At 35.0% G+C, this 22829-nt stretch overlaps 1 pseudogene; it reads right to left on the bottom strand.

The window, feature by feature from the left end:
* Nucleotides 1-1796: 1796 nt before the first annotated feature.
* On the bottom strand, nucleotides 1797-5576 carry LOC128235169 (type I iodothyronine deiodinase-like; annotated as a pseudogene).
* Nucleotides 5577-22829: the final 17253 nt, after the last annotated feature.

Genomic DNA, 22829 nt, shown 5'->3' with positions numbered 1-22829 from the left:
ACAATGTTATGTACATGTTTTTCCAGTGTGGCCTTCTGTAGGCCACCTAGACCTGTCCATGTCAAGGCTTCTGGTAAAAGCATTTTATCACAATAAACAATTAGAGCAAACATGAACAAACATCACGTACGCACACAAACATACACATAAGTTAATATATATACTGTATCTTTGCAATTGTTTTATCGCATATATATACACATGCACAATCGAAAACTATTATTAACTTCAGAAGAGTTAATAAGTTAATGAAAATCGATGTACCATGGTACGTGTTAAACGTAGTTAACAAAAGCATACAGAAGTTTGAACACTACTTATTTATAATAATGACAGCCATAGCACGGCAATAATTCACCATTTTAATCTGTAATCAGCGTAAACATAGAGTTTGTCAACGTAGCCAATGTAAACATTGAAGTTTAACGCCACTCAACCGCGATTGCGCAATCAGACACTCGCCAATCTCAGACGCAGTAGCCTCCCATACGAAGCCAATAGCTTCAATTATTCCTATTTAAATTTTAATCAAATATTCTTTTATTTCACATATAAAAGGTGCCACGAACAAAAAAGCACCATGTATACTTCAAAACTATTAGTAGATTTTAATTTACCATATATATGCATTATTTTATGTTTTCTTTTGATAATTATAAAGTAACATTCATGTCAAACAATTATTAAAATCTGAGTTGCTTTTTTCCCTGAAGAAATACGTTTGAATTAATAATTTAATGTGTTTCATTATTAACATCACTGACTTTTATAATGGAATAACAAATCAACCATAAATAATAACATCGGTAACTGCGCGTACCAGTGTATCAACATACAATGCACCTACTTTGCAAGTTCTCTGATGCAAAACCATTAATAACATGTTTTGAACTGATAACTTACAAATTATTAACAAGACTGTATGCTCTATATACATACTAAGTGCATACGTCTGGAGATATATGAGTAAGTTGTTTATTATTGTGACATGCGCAATTCAAACAAATCACAATCAAAGCAATATTTACCAAAAAAAGTACACCCGACCCGGAGTATGTATATATAAGTCACCAAAGCTGCGAATATTTTGTATATACGATTTTATTTAAAAATATAACTTCGCATTATTTAGCATAAAAACAACTTAGTTTGTACAAATAAACTTCTTCTACTTATGTACCGGCAAACATCCGACCTTGGTTCCGATTGAAAATGGCCGAGGACTTCCGAATGGTATTGAGCGATGCTAAAATAACGTCAGAGAACAAAATTGTGCGTCCTTTAAATATAATTTATTACTTTAATGTAATGTGTCCTCTTAGTAAATAGAATAAAAGAGCTATTTAATATTAGTATTATTGTTAACGGTTATGTCTCCTCAAAAGGGTTTGCCGGACGGAATGTTGGTTTAATCGTTCAGAAAGTTTTCGAGAAAAACGACCATTTAGACCATTAAGAATTTTATAAAGGGGGTCGTTTATTGGTTCGCACATGCGCGCTTGTCAATATAGACCAAACCAATGCGAATCAAACGGCCTCTGACCAAATAATAATAATAATAATAATAATAATAATAACCATATTGTATTAAATGGCAACTCATGTAAAAACTAACACTTCTCACTTTTTGTTTGTGAATATATATAATCAGTATCAAAATTAGGAATGTTTTCGGATTTGATGACGCAATGTTGTAACAAATGTGCCTTACAAAGCGGAATAAAGGTGAATTCGTTTGCTACCAAATGATAGAAAAGGACGACATATTTAACAAATTCATAATTATACTTGTTTTATTTTCAATTGTTATAACATTAGTGCAACATTCAAATATCATGGTTTTCTGGTGTCATTTTTCAGAATACCGTTCATGCGGAATGCTTATTCCAAGACTACATGTTATCATAATACAATAGAACAAAGCATGACGAAATACACAAACAAAGCAACAAATACATATAGATGTAAAACAATAAACAAGAGCCTAGGATCCAAACAAAACCCTGATCTCATTTGGTTTATTTAAAGTGACACTCTTATTCAAAATCAATACATACACATGTATAACAAACATCAAGATGTCCTGGGACCAATAATACAGTTATCTTACTCTCAGGTTTGACTGATGAACCTCTAGTACTTACTAAATAATGAAATTATGGAAAATATTAATAACTGAAAACAAGAATGTACTTGTGTCCTAAGGTAGAAATACCGTGTTTTATGCACATTTCTTTCAAATTAAACCCGGTATCCTTCATAAGAACCATTGTTTTGAACATTTATTCTTCTTATGTGGGAGTAAGAGTGAATCTTTAAAATGACATTCAGTGAACGCTGAACTTTTCTAAAGTAACCCATAAATAGGCCAATCATCCACTGTTCATGAAAAAAAACCCCACATTCATTGGTAGTTGTTTCATGTCATGAGTTCGCTAGCAGTAATGATAGTTAGCGTGGGCTTGTTGGGTCTCCGCTTTCAGTCTATGTGCTACTATAGAACAGGACCACAAATGCAAAAAAAAAAAACGCAGGGTGCATATGGCTGGCCTTGAACATCGTATTACTCTACACACGCAATTTTAAATTACATTTCATGCAAATGGTTTATTTTCTTCTATGAGTAATATTTTACCGCGCACTCTATGGTGCGGAAACCATAAAAGCTTTTGTTCAGCTGTTTCATAGTCTACTGGTAAGTTTTAAGGTACTAAAGAGACAGCTTTGTGTTTCAGCTTTATGCAACCAGCTTCAGACTTCAAACATTTAAAGGTCCATTATAAATTAGTTTTGGCGAACGTATTTGTCTATTTTAGGAACACAAACATATTTAAATGGTTTGAAGTTGGCGTCTTACCCCAATGTACTAGCAAACACATTTGGAACACCCCTTCCATTTTTTCATCGGAAACAACCTCGAATGTATGTCGGTACATCAGTTGAAGTAGTTCGTAAAATTTAAATAATATTATTTATCAATTGTTGCGTTTAAACATGTATATTGTATTTTTAAGTTTAATTATCTTGACAGTGAAGTGGATTATTGCACAAATAATATAGATTCCCAAGAGTAAAGCCATAAAGTTTGACTGCTCAAATGAAATAACTACTCGCAGCGTAGTTTAATGTAAAGCTTTCTGACATTGTAAACTTTCCATATGCATATACGTCAGAGGTTGTTTTCGATGGAAAATTTGCCGAGGTGGTCCGAATGCTAGCAAACAGTGCCGACAAAAATGATAACATGAGTATTCGTACAACTCAGAACAGTAACAAAATAAAAAGATTGGAACGCTGTAGGAGCGAAAAGAGTGATTTAACTTTTTTACAATTCTGTTCGCAGGCAATAAAAATCGAATCCTATTTCTAATACAATTAGTTAGTTTTGTAAGAGTAACTGATAAACTATATGTTTTATGATATATTAACTTTGCTTTCATCTCGCAAGTATATTGTTAGTGTAAAGTTAATTAAACAAGAACTTGTATGAGGAGGTTTTGACTAATTGTTGAAGAAAAGGTAAGGCAGAGTATCTTAGTCAACACATTTTCCATTTTCTGCAAATTATCTATAACGATCCATTCAAATGTGACCTTACACTTCTGTATGACGATAAACATTCATATGGCGACCACTTTTGTAACATTTGTGCATTTTCTATTTTTTTAAATTTTGCATAAATCTCGTAATGATAATTGGCTTACTTTTCTTTTTTGTTTTCATTTTCTGTTTATTATTATATACTTAAAAATAACTTAATATCTTAAACCTTGGTATGTTTATTGAATTTCTTAAAACAGTTTTATATTTGATTACATGAAAAACCCGGCAATGCCCCTTTAAGAAATTGAAAACTTTTATACAATGCCAATAATTTTCACTGGATATTCTGATTCATGGTTGAAGCAAAAACAAACTACAAAGAAAAGTTGTATCAATTTAAAATGTATACAATTGAGCGTTAAAGACCCAATTGCAGTCGACCTATTGTATACAAAACCGCACATTCATCGCAATTATCAAAGTTCATTTTACAGATAGAAAGATGAAGTTGTTTTGTTTCGAGATCAATTCTATCACATGCACTTTATGGACTGAAAACAAATTCGTTTTTTAACAAAAATTTAAAGAAAACGTATGCAACTGAAAATGCAGGGACACACCTTGCATGCAATTCGCGAGAAAGGTAGATGGTAACTATGAAGTCCATCTAACGTTTTTGTGAATCCATAAAGACACTTTCTCGGGCATGTAACCAAACGGTCCTAGTCCACTTCTGAACCTGATGATCCCGTCTTGGATTATATACAGCCTCTCGGGTAAGGCCGCGTACAATTGCGAGGATTTATTGTCTAGAGATTCCATCATGATATTTCCCAGAATGCCTTCTGTCCTAAGCACTTCCGCTGCTGCAAGACGATCCTGAAGATTCTTATGTCTATGGCGAGTGTATTTTGGGTGATTGAGTAAAGCCCATTCTTCTAACGGATGGGCTTCAGCTATGTATACTGTTACAAAGTCGGCGACATCACCATAACGACGCACCAAATCGTTATAAGAGGCCAACTTTGCCATGAATGGTAATCAGGAACAACTTCCGAAGTTCACAACAAGTGGCCTTCCCGGGGTCTGGATAGCCAGTAAAGAGGTCGGTTCTTTATCCAATGTAAACACTTTGAGATCTTTCGCAAATGTTCCAACGACCGATTTACACATAAAGTCCGCTTCGTTATCCCGGATCATTGTTTTAATAGTCTCAAGGTTGAGATTAAATCCAAACCATTCCTCATAGAAGACTGGGTCCATTCCAGGAAATTTCACATCGTACAGTTTGTTGATTTTCCGCAAAAGTGCAACTATGGTTGCAAACACAAGCATCACTGAGAACATGCAGCATACTTTGAGTACCACGCAAGCATGCACAATATTTTTCTTTAAGTCGAAGCCATTCGAATGGTATTGATCGGTAGAAACACTTCCGCGTCTATATAAACCCACTATTTCTAAACTACATCGCCTCTTGCACTCTTTTTCACTTATACAATTCTCCGCGGCCTCCTCCAAACAATCAGCTGAGTGTTCCAGAGATATTCCTGCCTCTTGATCTTTATATATGACATCCTGGTCGAAACTACATCGTCTCTTGCATGCTCTTTCACTTTGACAATGTTCTGTTGCTTCTTCCAATACATCAGCTGACGGTGCCAGAATTATTGCTTCTTCCAAAACATCAGCTGACGGTGCCAGAATTATTGCTTCTTCCAAATCATCAGCTGACGGTGCCAGATATATTGCTTCCTCCAAAACATCAGCTGACGGTGCCAGATGTATTGATCCTTCCATAACATCAGTTGGCGGAGCAAGAATTGTCACTGTCCTCTGTTCCATGTTCAAATCAAACATGAGTTTAACATTCATGCATTATAAAGTTTTACAGACAATATCCCCGCTTATGCTAAATTTAATTTACATTTTTTTTATGAAACACGTCCAATGACAAAATGAGAGAACTTCAGTTGCAATGGTGTCGTGGCAATTCACAAATACCAATGTAGTTAAAATCAAATCATGCTTACGTAAACAGCGATTGATGACTGATATGCAATTGAGCTTTTGATGGTTGTGGTCTTTGCTGAGTCACGAAAAAATATTGAAAACTATGACCATGACTTCCATGCGTGTATCATTAGTGGTGCATGTATGTTTACATGCGCTCAAACCAGAATACGACCTTGTCGAACAATGTCGCGTACTGAATTGCTAAACCTAAAGATAGAACAAATCTACCCACTATCTCAAATTTCATGAAAATCACGCACGGGGGACCTGAACTATGTACAGTACTGAAGGCCAGGCGCCTTATACATTGATGTCACTAGTTTTTTTCTGTACTTGAAGTTCTTCTTCATTCCGAAACCAGTATTTTGTTTTTGAAATAAGCTGGGTACGTCTGTCTATTGTTATTATTATTATTAGTAGTAGTAGTAGTAGTAGTAGTAGTAGTTGTAGTAGTATTTTTGTAATTATTATTATTATTATTATTATTATTAGTAGTAGTAGTAGTAGTAGTAGTAGTAGTGGTAGTGGTAGTAGTAGTGGTAGTGGTAGTGGTAGTAGTAGTAGTAGTAGTAGTAGTAGTGGTAGTATTATTATAATTAATTATTATTATTATTATTAGTAGTAGTAGTAGTAGTAGTAGTAGTAGTGGTAGTAGTATTTTTGTAATTATTATTATTATTAGTAGTAGTAGTAGTAGTAGAAGTAGTAGTAGTAGTGGTAGTGGTAGTGGTAGTGGTAGTAGTAGTAGTAGTAGTATTTTTCAGAATAGTATTTTTCATTCAGAAAATTAAAACAAATATTAATGCGAAATACCACAGAAACAAGCTCAGTAGCAAAAGGTTTTAACATAAACCCGGTTTTATGGCACTGGGTAAACGCCAAATACATAGAAGATAAAAACAAAAAATCACAAACAAGAAACATGGTAGAACAGCACAAAACTCCACAAAGCCTTAAAGCTGCTCTCTCACTTTTGTGAGCAGTTTAATATCACTGGTTTCTAAACATTGCACACTAATTGGCTCATTAACTGACAAAAATAAAACAGGTGACAAAACAGTAAATCTGTGAGGATGCAGCTTTTAATTGGTGTGGCACTAAATATTTTGTGAATACTTTTCAATGTTATTGAAAAGGCTTTTGAAATAATTAATGTGAAAATCTCATTCCCATTACTTCTGTTGTATTTTATGTTTTCTATTTCAGGTGAATTTGGCTCTTTAAAATGTGAACAAGTGAAAGTGGTCTAGTGGATAAGGTATCCGCCTCAAATCCAAGGTTGTGGGTTCAAGCCCCACCAAGAAAAAGGACGTCGGTACTGGTTTCTATCCAGGAAACAGACTCAAGAGTGATTTATTTAAGAGTATTATTTTTCAGCTTACAAGTATCAGTCTAGCTAAAACAATTTGGCATACAATAATATGCTAGCTGATTTGCAAACAATTTTGCCATTTGTCTTTTGTTTTGCAATCTGATGGAATGTTTATTAGAACTGGTGAGCAATGCTTATTGCAACCAATATTTATTATCTTTATTAAGTTGAATTAAACATTATTATTAAATAGCATGTGATTTTACAGATACATATTTTATTTCATTTATTATGTTTTCATTTCTAAAATGTTGAATAAAAGTTATTCTGAATTTCCTTGTTTTTGTTTGAATAAAATGTGTTGAGGTTTTGGCATAGAATTAGTGCCATCATCATCATTGTTGTATGCAAATTAAACATTCAAAATATGAAATAAAACCATAAGGTCAAAAAGGCACAAACAGACATTGAAATAAACTAAAACGCATATACAACACACTGACTGGTAGCAAAAACAGCCTTAATATTAAGTGTTGGGGCAACCGCCTTGGAATGGTTAGCCTTACAGGTATGACGTCACCATTGCGTCATATGTACTTCCGTTGTGTGGAAAATTCTCATTAAAAAAATAATGTTTTCATGACTAATAGACATGTTTTCATATGCACAATACACTGTAAATAAATATATCCTTATTCCTGAAACTTTTATACCTTAAGTATCTATTATTGCTTGATTTATTATTTAGAATAGAGATTTAAGCATAAACTGCTGCCCTATAGTTGAAAGGTAATTTTGGAAGAACTGTCATGGCGGACTGTGCCATTTTGAGAGTTTGTTTTTCAAGTGGAGAGATTTTTCTTAGGAATAACTTGACCCCCCCCCCCTTTTATTGGCTTAAACGGTAATTTAAAGCCTGTACTTTAGAAATATATATGTTTATCATAGTCTGCATTCGCTCGAAATGCCTTTAAATGTTGTCTAAAAATAATCATTTCACATTGAATTATAGAGGAAATGACAATGGTGGTGTGTAACCTACATATCACTAGGTATTTAAGCTAGTAAGCCTCCGTGCAGCCTCCAAATTTATTTTTAGCTTCAAAATAAAGATACAATTCTATAATTATAATGTCTAATATGTTTACACAAAAAAATGCATAGAAAGATCTATAACTCTGACTTAAAGTTATGTCTTTAAGTTATCTTGTGAATGTACGGTTTAAGACTGTGACATTCAATATTTTATTTATGAAGTTTTAATTTTGTATTGGCAATTCAATGTCAGAGGGTTAATCATTGGAAAGATTGTGAGGTCTCCGAAGCTTCTCAATCCACTAAGAAGGGCTTGGCACAGAAATGAAATTTAAAAATGGGAACAAAACCTACTTTAGACTCAATATTACATTGGATTGCATACAGATGGCCCATGTATTGCTTGACTTATACTTAATCCAAAATGAAGGGACATGTTGATCAAAACTGAAAGTTACTGGTTCATTGTATTATACTTTTTTTTTCATTTTATGGAGTTGGACATTAAAAAGAGTCATTATGTGTGAACAGTGATCAAAACTATTTCAACAATGATAAGTTATTATTCAAAATATGTCTCTTGTTAAGTATTATTGAAAAATGTGACAAGGTCTGGTATTCATTGCCGACAAGCTTTGTAACCCGACTATATATTTTGTTTCAGGCTTTTATTTACAAATAATGTTCATTAAGTATCTATCAGTTACTGTTTTGTGTTTGTTTATAAAAAACAATTTACTCAATCGTGGAATTAACTATCGTTGAATGCTACACATTTTCAGCATTTGATAAGTATATATTTAGGGTTTTATGTATTGCTACTGAATAAGGAGGGTTTGACATCCTCGTAACATATAATTCACGACTAGCATATTGGGCGTCTAAACAACCGCCATAAGTGTTACCTCACGGCGCCCAAAGAATAATGCGTAAAATATTTACCTTCGCACACAATATATCGGTAAAATTATGCAAAAAAAATGCTCAAAATACTTAAGCACGTATCTCTGAAGATTTTTCTAAAATGGCTGACGCGGGAGGCTAGCGATAGGCCGACACCCACCACGTGACCACTGGTCACCGCTTGGAACGCTGATAAGCCAAGCACATACCACGTGACCACTGGTCACGGCGTGAAAAGCTGATAAGCCAAGCTTAAGATCTAAACGGTTCAACCCGCAGAATTCTTTTATTATATACGCATCATTTATCTTTAAGTCAAACACTTCTGTATTCGACTACGTTTATGGAATACCATAACATTTGTATTAATTCGGAACACCTCGGCCATGGAAAATGGCCGAAGAGTTCCAAATAACGCGTATCGCGCTATTGTGAAGTCATTAAGTTTAACTGCAAAATTAAAATTACTTTTCGACCTACATACAGTGTAGTTAAATATTTGAAACAGTGAAATATCAATTTTATTTCACTGATAAATCTCAATAATCTTCCGGAAAGCATATACTAAACTAATGTATTTTAATATAATGGGTCTTATTACTAAGTCATTTGTGGCTTCACCATGAAGAGGTAAATTGTGCTAATTTGTTATTAACATACATTGTGAGACTGCGCAAATATGAGTATTTCAAAGTAAATGATGCTGGCGTTTAGAATATTTTAAGATTGCGCAATAATTAATATGTCGCTGTTGCTCATAATGTTATTTTAACCGAAAAAAGGTTTAGATAAAACATGAAAATAAAACCTGAACTAACTGGAAATCGAGTCTTTCAATGTTTAAAATTGAAAAAAAATCTAGACGGGACGGGAAACCCCTCCCCAGCCCACCCCTTTCCGCGGCCCCAATGTCAATTTCCTTCCTACGCGCCTGATTAGTGAATATAATATAAGAGTGATTAGTAATAATCGATAACGGTTATGTGTCAACTAAAAGGGTGCGCCGGAAGGGATCTTCGTTTTACTCGATTAGAAAGTGATCGAAGAGTATGACCGCTTTATTTCCTTTAAGTATTTAATGGATTTTATTTTGGGATCGTTTACCGGTTCGCGCATGCGCACCGACTTATACATACATTTTGTACCATTCCGATGCGAAGTAATTAAAACGGCCTCTGGTCCAATAAGTTTATCACACACGCACGAATGCACACACACGCACGCAAACGCACGCACACGCGCGCGCGCGCGCACGCACACATCAGTATCAAAATTAAGAATGTTTTCGGATTTGATGACGCAAGGTTTGCAGCAAATGTGCCATTCATAGCGGAATAAAGGACCACATGATAGGAAAGCACGGCATATTAAACACATTCATCATTATACTTATTTTTTTCAGTTGTTATAACATAAGTGCAACGTTCGAGTATCATGGTTTTCTGAGGTCATTTTTCAAAATGCCGTTCATACGGAATGCTGATTCCAACACTACATGTTATCAGAATGCAACAGAACAAAGCATGAATAAATACACAAACAAAGCAACAACTACAAAATACATTTAATATTTATAGGCAAAAACTACAGAAACAAGCTCAGTAGCCAAAAGTTTAAACACTAACCCCGTTTTATGGCACAGGGTAAAACGCCAAAGACATAGAACACAAAAACAAAAAATCACAAACAAGAAACATGGAACAACAGCACTAAACTCCACTAACAACACAGGGCATATATGCTATTTAAAAAAACTAGGTGTGTTTATCAAGGATTGTTAGGTACCGCCTTAGAACGGTCAGTAAAATGTAAATTTACTGGGGGTTTAAACCAGTTTGCGTGCACAACCTCACTATTATTCTAACAATCCAGAATAAAGTAAAAACGTAAAAGGTAAAAGGTAAACTTTATCAAAGTATGCATTAACTCGAGGAAAAATAATACAAATGAACATGAACTAATAGGTGAACCCCTATTTAACACATTAAAGAAATGCATAGGAAACAAACGAAATCCTATTCCCAGTTGGTTTATTTAAAATGACATTCAGTGGACGCTGTATTTTACTAAAGTAACCCATATATAGACCATTTATTCACTTTCCATGAAGAAATACCCTTGAGTAGTTGTCTCATATCATGAATTAAGTAAGGGCAACAGTCGCTCACGATAGTAAGCGTGGGCTAGTTGGTTCCCCACTTGTAGTCTATGTGATACTATAGAATAGGGACATAAAACAAAACAAACAGTTTGCATGGCTGGCCCTGAAAATCTATTTCGATCACAGCAAAGTTGAAGCCTGGTGATTATTCTTAAGATCACAGTCTGGATTGATTTTTGAAACGTACTTGAAACGAAGGGTTTACATAACTTAAATCAAATAGGGTTATTATTACTACGTGTTGATCCGGGAGGTTGTATTCGACTCGAGTGGATTTTTGCAGATTCGGATTTTACTCGGCTTGCGCCCCTTGAAATCAAATCTGCAAATATCCATGAGAGTCCATGAGAGTCGAATACGACATTCCGGATCAAAACGCAGTACTAATAACCCTTTTATTATAAACATTACTGGTTAGATCATATAATATATGTAATTATTTGTCCATATATATCGCTACCACTTTTTTAACATATATAGGTGCTTTTTTATTTTATATTTTGCATAAATTTCGGAATCGGCTTACGTTTCTTTTTTGTTGTCGTTTTCTGTTTAGTATTATAATCAAAGATAAGTTAATATCTTAAGATCTTGGTACGATTATCAAATTTCTTAAAACAGCCATTTGATTAAAAATGAAACCATGAAAAACCGACAATGTCCCTTTAAGAAAATCAAAACTTTTATACAATGACCGCAATTTTCACTGGATATTTTGATTCATGTCTGAAGCAAGAACAAGCTTTGTACAAAGAAAAGTTATATCAATTCAAAATGTATTCATTTGAGCGTACAAGACTCATTTGCAGTCGACCTATTGAATTCAAGACCGCACATTCATCTCAATTATTAAAGTTCATTTTACAGATAGAAAGATGGCGTTGTTGTTTTAAGATCAAGTCAATCTACCTAACGTAATTGTGACTCGCTTGACAATAAATCCAGGAATTGTACGCGGCCTTGCCCGAGAGGCTGTATATAATCCAAGACATGATCATCAGGTTCAGAAGTAAGCTTGGACCGCTTGGTTACATGCCCGAGAAGTTTCTTTATTTGCAAAAAAATACACACGTCCAATGACAAAATGAGTTAAGTTTAGTTTGCAAGGGTTTTGTGGTTATATAGTGAACTCAAATGCTTATGTAAATAGCGATTGATGACTGACATACAACTGGACTTTTGATGGTTGAGGCCTTTGCTTGTAGTCCATTCGGAACTCCTCGACTATTTTTTCAAAAACAACCTCGGATGTATTTGGACGGTTTACATACTTAAAAAGTGGTACGTTTAAGTCCGCTGCAAATAGATCGCGTAGTAATCGTATATAGTAGTTAAACTTTATGACTTATCTCTTGGGAATCTTAATTATGTTTGCAATAATACACTTCAATGGCGAGCAATTTAAACGGAGAGCAATGAATACAACTCTTAAACACTATATTTACTTAATGACTACTTCAACTGATGTACCGGCAAACAGCCGAGGTTGTTTTCGAGAAAAATGGCCGAGGAGTTCCGAATGGCTTTTAGTCATGAATAAAAAATGAAAACAACTACCATGACATCCATGCGTGTATCATTAGTGGAACATGTGTTCTAACTGGCGCACAAGCCACAATACGACCTTATCTCATAAGTCTTATACATCTCTATGGCACTTGTTAGTTCTGTACTTAAAGTTCTTCTTTAGTCCGAAATCAGTATTTTGTTTTTGAAATAAGCTGGATGCGTTTTTCCATTACTATTTTTACTATATTATTATGATTATTATTTCGTTTATGTATTTAGTAGTAGTGGTGGTGGTAGTAGTAGTAGTAGTAGTAGTAGTAGTAGTGGTGGTGGTGGTGGTGGTGGTGGTGGTGGTCGTAGTAGTAGTAGTAGTAGTAGTAGTAGTAGTAGTAGTAGTAGTAGTAGTAGTAGTAGTAGTAGTAGTGGCTGTAGTAGTAGAGGCTGTAGTTGTAGTTGTAGTAGTAGCAGTAACAGTAGTTGTAGTAGTAGCGGTAGTGGTTATAAACAAATTCCCCTATCTAAATTCTAGTAAAAGAAGATCGTATCTTTTGAATGGGGCACATCTAAAGATGCATCACACCCCTCAAGCGCCAAATCCGGGATCCACCCTTGACTTAAACCTTTAATAAACGTACTTTTAAAAAGTAGAGCATCTTTGAACCTAACAGCGATGGTGTTAAGTGTTTCGTATAATAATGATTAAGATGGAACACAACATATAACATCTTGGATATATGTAGGCCAATTTGTTTTATGAAAGTGATATGCTCTAGTGAAGAAGTGATTTATAATTGCTATTATATTGAAATTTGTATATAATTTGTATCAAGCAATGACACCACTGTATTGTAATTAATGATGTATATACATGTATAGTAGTATGTATTTTGGGCCGGAGGCCTTTATGTACTGAACTAAGTTGAGTTGAGTTGAGTTGAGTTGACTAGCAAGAAAGTGTTTTCATCGCATACCATTACTTTTATCATATAAACGGTCCTCGCATGTATTTTCGATATAGGACTGTTCACATATAATAATAAAAATTAACTTTTAAAAGTTAGGGGTAAGCATTTCCGTAATTGGCTTCAAACCGAACACTATAAAGTGAGAGAGGTTTTATGATTGGTGTCCAACTCTCGCTCAAGAGGTTGTTATTTTGATCCCCGCATGGGATACGTTCGTATATGGTCTCTCGAAGTGGACACTAGTACTGGTTTCTATACCTAGGAAATGGACTCAATCGTGATTCTATAAGCTATCAGCTTTCGTCACAATCAAGCTCAACCGTAAAAGGAAATGTGCGTCATAGGAAATGATTTCTATTTTTTTATAATTGGTCGCATACTTTTATGTATGTCGATGCGAACTGACCGGATGCATGTAATATATACATGTAGTAATATTTGAAAACACCATAAGTCAATCAATAATGTTTTAAACCAAATTTTAACATCCATGATTTATTTGTATCTACATAAGGTCATTCGGAGCAACTCGATCATTTACCATCGAAAACCACCTCGTATTTATGGCGCATCAGTGGAAGTACACATGTAAATCGTAACATTTTAAATACTAGTGTTAATTAAATGTAATATCCTAACTTATAAAATATGCATTACTAAGTATAAATTGAATCCCAGTGAAGTGTATCATTGCATATATGATTAAGATTTCCTAGAAAATGTACATGTATTTTCATGAGTACAAAAATCAAAATTCATTGTTGCGATTTCATTCAAATAGAAACTGCGTTTCGTTTTCAATATCATCTATTTGGTTTAAGCTGCATATGCTCTGAACAAGTGGTTCTCCATTAAAGCGTCCAGTTGCTACCCTCAAAGGTAAGATATTCATCCTTAATTTTCACCATACCTTATATATATATATATATGATCACATGGTCATTATATTTTTTCGTCTTCTTCTTTTTCTTAAATGAGACAACTTTCTTACTTTATGTACATTTAACAGATATCCAAAGATTGGTACGGTTTTTTAAATTTACTTGTACATGGTATTGTGCTTGTACCGGCTGTTGGTGCAGATTCACAGGACTTGAAACTTATTGAGATTTTAAATGTCATCCGCCACCGCCACCTCCCAGCCACATCATTATCGTCTAGGAGCTTCCTAAGTTCCTCTGTTCCTCGGATATGCAAGAAACAGTTGTCAGCAAAAGCCTGGTCTCTGAGGAAGTTTCAGCAGTTGGGTCGTTGATATAGGCAAATAAGAGGATTGGTCAAAAAGCAGATTTCATTATCCACGGTTTACATAGCACTTCGACTAAGCCAAGTTCTTGGCATTGATTCAAGTAGTAAATCGTCACCAAGCGAGGCACAGAACCCCGTATAAACAGGCCATGATTATCTGATAATACAATCTTTGGTAAGTATATATATTTAGGAATTTAGCGAAAGGATTATAGAAGGGTACTGCACACCACCCTTTTTGGTAGCACTATTGTGTTTTCGTGGTAATTCGCATGGGAACCCTTCCGCTTGTTTAAGATTTGAATGGATTAATCATATATTTGCCTTGTTATGTTTAAAAGCTCATTGTATGATAATAAATATGTAAAGACTTAATAATTATAACTGGCAGTTAAAACCTAAAATTACCTATGTTAATCAGAATTCCAACATTTTTGGCAAACTTATGATATTCAAGTTCCTCACATAATGTGTCCTTTTGTTTCCTTAGTTCTCCGTCCCTTTTCAGCACCCTGTCATTTTTAAAGCGTGGCTAAACCCCTAATGTCCTTTCGGACAAGGCCGCATTGTTTCTAGTCGAATATAAACAATACGTATTTATTTTCTTATAAAGGCATTACTTATCTGCAAGCCCGTGTCAAATTCGTAGTCTAGTGGTAACAGACTTGACTGTCAATGCAGGTATCGCAAGTTCCGTACCCCGCCGCACCACTAAAAATATCCTTATCGTCTTCCGGGTGGGACTTTTAATAAGGGTTCCGACAGTGATATACACTGGTTCACGTTAAAGAATCAGGGTAGCTTTAACCAGGGTTACATGTTGTCTGTGCACTATGCTCTCAAACCTTAAATGACTAAAAAACTTATCGGAGCATTCGCCGAAATGGCATTGCCCGAGCGCGAGTTTAAATAAGCATACATAAGCTGACATACAGTCTGCAAGCCATACACTTTCGTATTCCATTCTGCTAAGGTCACGTCAAAACATTTTTAACTCGTATTGCGCGCTTTCGGACTCCTTGGGCATTTTTAATTAAGTGAAGTGTTATAACGAAAACTTATAAAAATAGTTTAAATTGATTGCCAATGAAGTGTATTAATGCAAAAATTATAAGCGTGGCAAGAGTAATGTTATAACGTTTAACTGTTAAATGTAAAACCTTTTTTTTTATAAAAGTTGACTTTTTCAAGGACTGATCGCAATTTTTCTTGCGTTTATGCTGTATGAATGCAGTACGACACGTAAGCTAATTCGATGAAGCGCACTAGCGTTTCTTAATCATTTGCTCGCTTGCCCTACTGCGTTTATACAGCATAAAAACAAGAAAAAATACGATCAATGCTAATATTTACATTTTGAAAGAAATATATATATATATAATAATTACTGTATCTTCTGCAATTAAGTATTTGTTTAACAGACAGACAAGATACGTTTGTACAAAATAATTGCTGATTTTGTAACGTCGTAAATCATTGGTTAAATGATGTCGCACTTATCCAGTTGGAGTGCAATGAAATATGCAAAAAATACTTTCGTCCACGACGACACCCATGGCCTTCCGTAGAATTTTATCAAAATTTTCAAAATCTGCATTTTTATTCACATTTAAACGCTGGAAACGATTTTAAACATCATTCATCTGCTGTTGGTAGGCGAAAATGGTTAAACAACATATCTAATCATTTGGTATTTTGGGTAACCCCGGGTAGACCCTTAAATCACAGACTTCTAAATAAATTCCCTATATATTCTATTGACTATTGACAACTTTGCACTCGAAATAATACTAATTTCTAGTGCTTCACGACCCTAACACCATATATTGGGAGAAAGCTCCACTAGTGTAGTAAACAACCCTAGAAGAAAATACATTTCTCCTAACAAAAATAAAATTGGTTGAACGTAACTACTGTGTATTCAGTAAAAACGACAATGTCAGGTGTACGAGGATAAACAATGCGGTGAAAACGTAATCAATTTAAAGTAGACCAAGTAGATCCAGCATCCAGATTAAATTACAAACCATTAAGCTTTTAATCTGCACTCTCACAGATTTACAGTTTTTACAACTTTTTTATTTTTTGTCTTGGAAAGAGCAAATATTTGCGTAAATATCAGCAAACCAATGATAAAACATTGCAGACAAAAGATCAGATCGCAGATTTGAATATTTCCGTTCGAATATTGATGTTATATGGCTTACCACGGTTTAAGAAAAATGCATAAAACATTAATTTTTTATCTTAAATATAAAAATCTGCGATATAATTTTTTGTCAGCAGTCTTATATATGGTTTTTCGTAAAAATTGGCTCGTTCCAAGACAAAAAAAGTTGTCAAAACGGTAAATCTGTAAGAGTGCAGCTTTAAAGCCTATACATATGGAAGGTAGCCAATGGACTAAGATGATATAACCATAATCATGTGTTAATTAAAAGAAGTAATTCCGATTTGGTGTATTTTCCCCTAAATATCAAGACTTCTGACATTTTAAACCGTCCATATACATCCTCTGAGTTTGTTTCGATAGAAAATGGCCGTCCAGTTCCGAATGTTCATAACATGTATAACTTGCATTGTGCGATTTTAAAATAACGCCAGAAAACAAAGCGTCCTCAAAATATATTAGACTCGTGGATTTCGTCACCAATTTACTAGATTCAAATACTTCTGTGATAAAAATTCAAGACAACATCCCGGATCAAAATGCAAGACTTATAACCATATTGTACTAAATGGCAATGTTGTTAAAACCAACATTTCTCAACTTTTGTTCATGTATATAATCAATATCAAAATTAAGAATGTTTTCGGATTTGATGACGCAATGTTTGTAGAAAAAAAGGTGAATGCTTTTGTTACCACATGATTTGGAAAGAACGGCATATTAAACACTTTCATAATTATACTTGTTTTATTTTCAATTATTATAACATTAGTGCAACATTCAATTATCATGGTTTTCTGGTGTATTTTTTTCAGAATACCGTTCATACGGAATGCTGATTCCAACACTACATGTTATCATAAATCATTAAAACAAAGCATGAATAAATACACAAAACACACAAACAAAGCAACAAATACAAGTACATATAAAACATTAAAGAAGAGCCTAGGATACAAACAAAACCCTATTCTCATTTGGTTTATTTAAAATGACATTCAGTGAACGCTGTACTTTACTAAAGTTACCCATCAATAGGCCAATCATTCACTGTTCATGAAGAAAACATTGATGGGTAGTTGTTTCATGTCATGAGTTCAGTTAAGGCTCGCAGTCGACCATGATAGTAAGCGTGGGCTTGTTGGGTCCCCGCTTTCACTCTATCTTCATTTGGTTTATTTAAAATAACATTAAGTGAACGCTTAACTTTTCTAAAGTAATCCATAAATGAGCCAATCATTATCTGTCACGGATAATTGTCCCATTCCATGTGTTAAGTTAATGGCAACTAGTCGCTCATGAGAATAAGCTTGAGCTAGTTGGTTCCCCACTTGTAGTCTATGTGCTACTATAGAACAGGGACACAAAACAAAACAAACAGTTTGCAGAAGATACTCATAAATAATTTAGATTTCCAGGAGTAAAGTCATTAAGTTCAAGTGCCTGATTAAAATTACTTAGACGAATGTAATTATTTCTGACATTGTAAGCCGTTGATAAACATCAGAGGTTGTGTTCGATGGTGAAATAGCCGAGGTGTTCACAGTGCTGACAAAAATGTTAACATTGGTATTGCAACAACTCAAAACTGTAACCAATTAAAAATGTTTAAAGGCTGTAGGAGGGACAGGTTTAATTTTACTTTTTGATCATTCCGTTCACAGGCAATAAAATTCGAATCCGATTTCATATAAAATCATTGCTTTTGTAACAGTAAATTATAAACCTTTATACACTAAGATTTATTTACGTTGCTTTCATCTCGCAAGTGTACTGCTGGTTTAATGTTAAGTAGAACGTAATTTGGTTAAGGACGTTTTGATTTATTGGTAGTAGGTATTGTAGGCAGACCTTTTTAGTCTACACATTTTCATTTCTGCGTAATTATCTATAATTACATATTCCCATGCAGCCTAACAATACAATTTAACAGAAAACATCCATATGGCGCCCACTTTTGAAACATTATTGCATTTCTCTTTCTTCCTTTATTTTGAAACGTTGCATATACCTCATTAAGAGCATCTTTTCACTATTTTTTTAATTTTCTGTTTGTTATTTTACTTTATATTTTAATATCATAAAACCTTGGTTATTTACAATTTTCTTTAAACAGTTTTATAGTTGATTATATAAAACATCTGGCAATTTTCACTGGATATCCTGATTCATGGCTGAAGCAATTAAACTACAAAGGAAGGTTTTATTAATTAAAATGTAATCATTTGGGCGTTAAGACTTATTCGCACTCGACCTATTCTATACAAGACCGCACATTCATCTCAATTACCAAGTTCATCGAACGGTTAGAATAACGAAGTTGAAGTTTTTGGACTGAAAACGAATTCGTTTTTTAACAAGGAAAATTATGCAACTGAAAATGCATGAACAAATCTTGCATGCAATTCGTGGGGAGGGTAGATGATAACTACGAAGTCCATCTATCTAGCATTATTCTGAATCCATAAAGCCACTTTCTCGGGCATATAACCAAACGGTCCTAGCCCACTTCTGAACTTAACGATCCCGTCTTGGATTATATACAGCCTCTCGGGTAAGGCCGCGTACAATTGCGAGGATTCATTGTCAAGAGATTCCATCATGATATTTCCCAAAATGCCTTCTGTCCTCAGCATTTTCGCTGCTGCAAGACGATCTTGGAGAGTCTTATGTCTATGGCGAGTGTATTTAGGGTGATTGAGTAAAGCCCATTCTTCTAAGGGATGAGCTTCAGCTATGTATACTGTTACAAAGTCGGCGACATCACCATAACGACGCACCAAATCGTTATAGGAGGCCAATTTTGCCATGAATGGTAATCAGGAACAACTTCCGAAGTTCACAACAAGTGGCCTTCCCGGGGTCTGGATAGCCAGTAAAGAGGTCGGTTCTTTATCCAATGTAAACACTTTGAGATCTTTCGCAAGAGTTCCAACGACCGATTTACACACAAAGTCCGCTTCGTTATCCCGGACCATTGTTTTAATAGTCTCAAGGTTGAGATTAAACCCAAACCAATCCTCATAGAACGCTGGGTCCATTCCAGGAAATTTCACATCATACATTTTGTTAATTGTCCGCAAAAGCGCAACTATGGTTGCAAACACAAGCATCAGTGAGAACATGCTGCATACTTTGAGTACCACGCAAGCATGGACAATATGTTTATTGAAGTCGAAGCCATTCGAATGGTACCGATCGTTAGAAACGCTTCCACGACTATATATGGCCAATGCATCCAAACTACATCGCCTCTTGCACTCTCTTTCACTCAGACTTTTGTCCGCGGCCTCCGCCAAACAATCACCTGATTGTGCCAGAGATATTCCTGTCTCTTGATCTTTATATATGATATCCTTGTCCAAACTACATCGTTTCTTGCATGCTCGTTCACTCAGACAATTGTCCGCGGCCTCCTCCAAACAATCAGCTGATTGTGCCAGAGATATTCCTGCCTTATGATCTTTATATATGATATCCTGGTCCAAACTAAATTGTCCCTTGCATGCCCTTTCACTTTCATAATTGTTTGTTGCTTTTTCGAAAACATCAGCTGACGGTGCCAGAATCATTGCTTCTTCCATAACATCAGCTGACGGTGCCAGAATCATTGCTTCTTCCATAACATCAGCTGACGGTGCCAGAATCATTGCTTCTTCCATAACATCAGCTGACGGTGCCAGAATCATTGCTTCTTCCATAACATCAGCTGACGGTGCCAGAATCATTGCTTCTTCCATAACATCAGCTGAAGGTGCCAGAATCATTGCTTCTTCCATAACATCAGCTGACGGTGCCAGAATCATTGCTTCTTCCATAACATCAGCTGACGGTGCCAGAATCATTGCTTCTTCCATAACATCAGCCGACGGTGCCAGAATCATTGCTTTTTCCATAACATCAGCTGACGGTGCCAGAATCATTGCTTCTTCCATAACATCAGCTGAAGGTGCCAGAATCATTTCTTCTTCCATAACATTAGCTGACGGTGCCAGAATTGTCACTGCCTTCTGTTTCATGTTCTTAACAAACCTGAGTTTCGTAAAAGCCGTATTCAGACAATTTCCCACTTATGCTCAATTTAATTTGCAAAAGAAAATGAAACACGATCAATGACAAATTGAGAGAACGTTCGTTTGCAAGGTTGATGCGGTTATATAGTGCAGCCAAATCATGCTCAAGTAAACAGCGCTTGATGGCTGACATGCAATTGAACTTTTACTGGTTGAGGTATTTGCTGAGTAATTAATAAATATTAAAACTACGACCATGACTTCCTTGCGTGTATCATTTGGCGCACAGGCCACCATACGACCTTGTCGAACATTGTCACGTACTGAATCGCAATACCTTAATATTGAAAAAAAAACTAGCCACAAACTCAAATTTCATAATAATCACGCACGTGCGTCCTATAATTTGAACACATCTTTAGGCAAGAAGCCTTGTACATCTCTATGACACAAGTTCTTCATTTCCTGAAGTTCTTCTTCAGTCCAAAATCTGTGTCTGAAATATTATTATTATGACTTTGTTATCATTTTAAGTAGCAGCAGCAGCAGCAGCAGCAGCAGCAGCAGCAGCAGCAGCAGCAGCAGCAGTAGCAGTAGTAGTAGTAGTAGTAGTAGTAGTAGTAGTAGTAGTAGTAGTAGTCACAAAAACGTCGCAAAAGCAGCATCTGCAGTAGCATCTGTGGCAGCAGCAGCAGAAGCAGTGTCAGAAACAGTAGCAGTAAGAATAGCAGTAACAACAGCAGTAGTAGCAATACAAGCAGTAGTAGTAGTTGATTTTATTTGTTCAATTTAACTCTTTGGTGAAGACAGATGTAACTTTTGAGTCGGTGTCTTGTGTTAAAATAGATACTTGTCATTTTAGTTTAAGGGACCAAGTGATAATTCATCCAGTTGGGATCGAGCCCACTACCCACAACCTCTTAGGTGAGATACCATCATTAGTTCTATTCATGGCCTAGTAATAAAAGAACCAAATGAAGAAACTCACCTTATGAAATTTTAAACAAATATTTTTTGGTTCTGTGGAGAAACGCAAGTCGTCAGATGCATCAACGATGTTGCGGCCCCTCTTGCGCCAAATCCTGGATCAACCATCGACTTCATCCTTCTATAAATGTACTGCAGAGCATATTTAAGCCCAACATCCATGGCGTTTAGTGTATCGTATAATTATTATTTCGATAGAATACAACAAACGCAAACATCTGGGATATATGTAGACCAATTCATTTTATCAAAATGATACGCTCAAGTGAAGCAGTGCAAGATCAATTTTTGTTTGCAAGTCTATTCATCGAATAATACTACTTTAATAATATAAACGGTCTTCATACGAATTATCGTAGGACTTTAAACAGTTGGAGTAAGCATTTATCGTAATTGTGTTCAAACAATTGAAAGTGAGAGTGGTCAAATAATTGTTGTCCAACTCTCGCCTAAGAGGTTGTTGGTTTGATCCCCACTTTAGGTACTTTCATATGGCCTCCCAAAGTGGACACAAGTACAGGTTTCTACCCAGGAAATGGACTCAATCGTGATAATATAACCTTTCATCACAATCAAGCTCAACCGTAAATGCAAATGTGTGTTAAAGTCATAAGAAATCATGACTATTTTACAGAAATATTCGTTTTCTTTTATGTTTGTCAATGCAAGCAGTCTTGATACATGTAATATGTACATGTAGTAATATTTGAAAATACTGAATTGTGGCTTAATCAAATTTACATTATTTTAAACAAAGTTTCGATCTATGATTTATTTATATTTACATGAAGTCATTTGGAACACCTCGGCTATTTTCCATCGAAAACAATTTCGGATGTATGCTGGTAGATGAGTAGTTTAAATAAAAAGTATTACTTAATATATATTTATATATTGCCAGTGAAGTGTATTATTGCATAAATGATTAAGATTTTCTGCAGTTAAGTAATTAAGTTTAACTGCTAAA

This window comes from Mya arenaria, chromosome 5 (genome assembly GCF_026914265.1).
Source record: "Mya arenaria isolate MELC-2E11 chromosome 5, ASM2691426v1".
Lineage (NCBI taxonomy): Eukaryota > Metazoa > Mollusca > Bivalvia > Myida > Myidae > Mya > Mya arenaria.
This window is presented reverse-complemented; position numbering and strand designations above follow the sequence as displayed.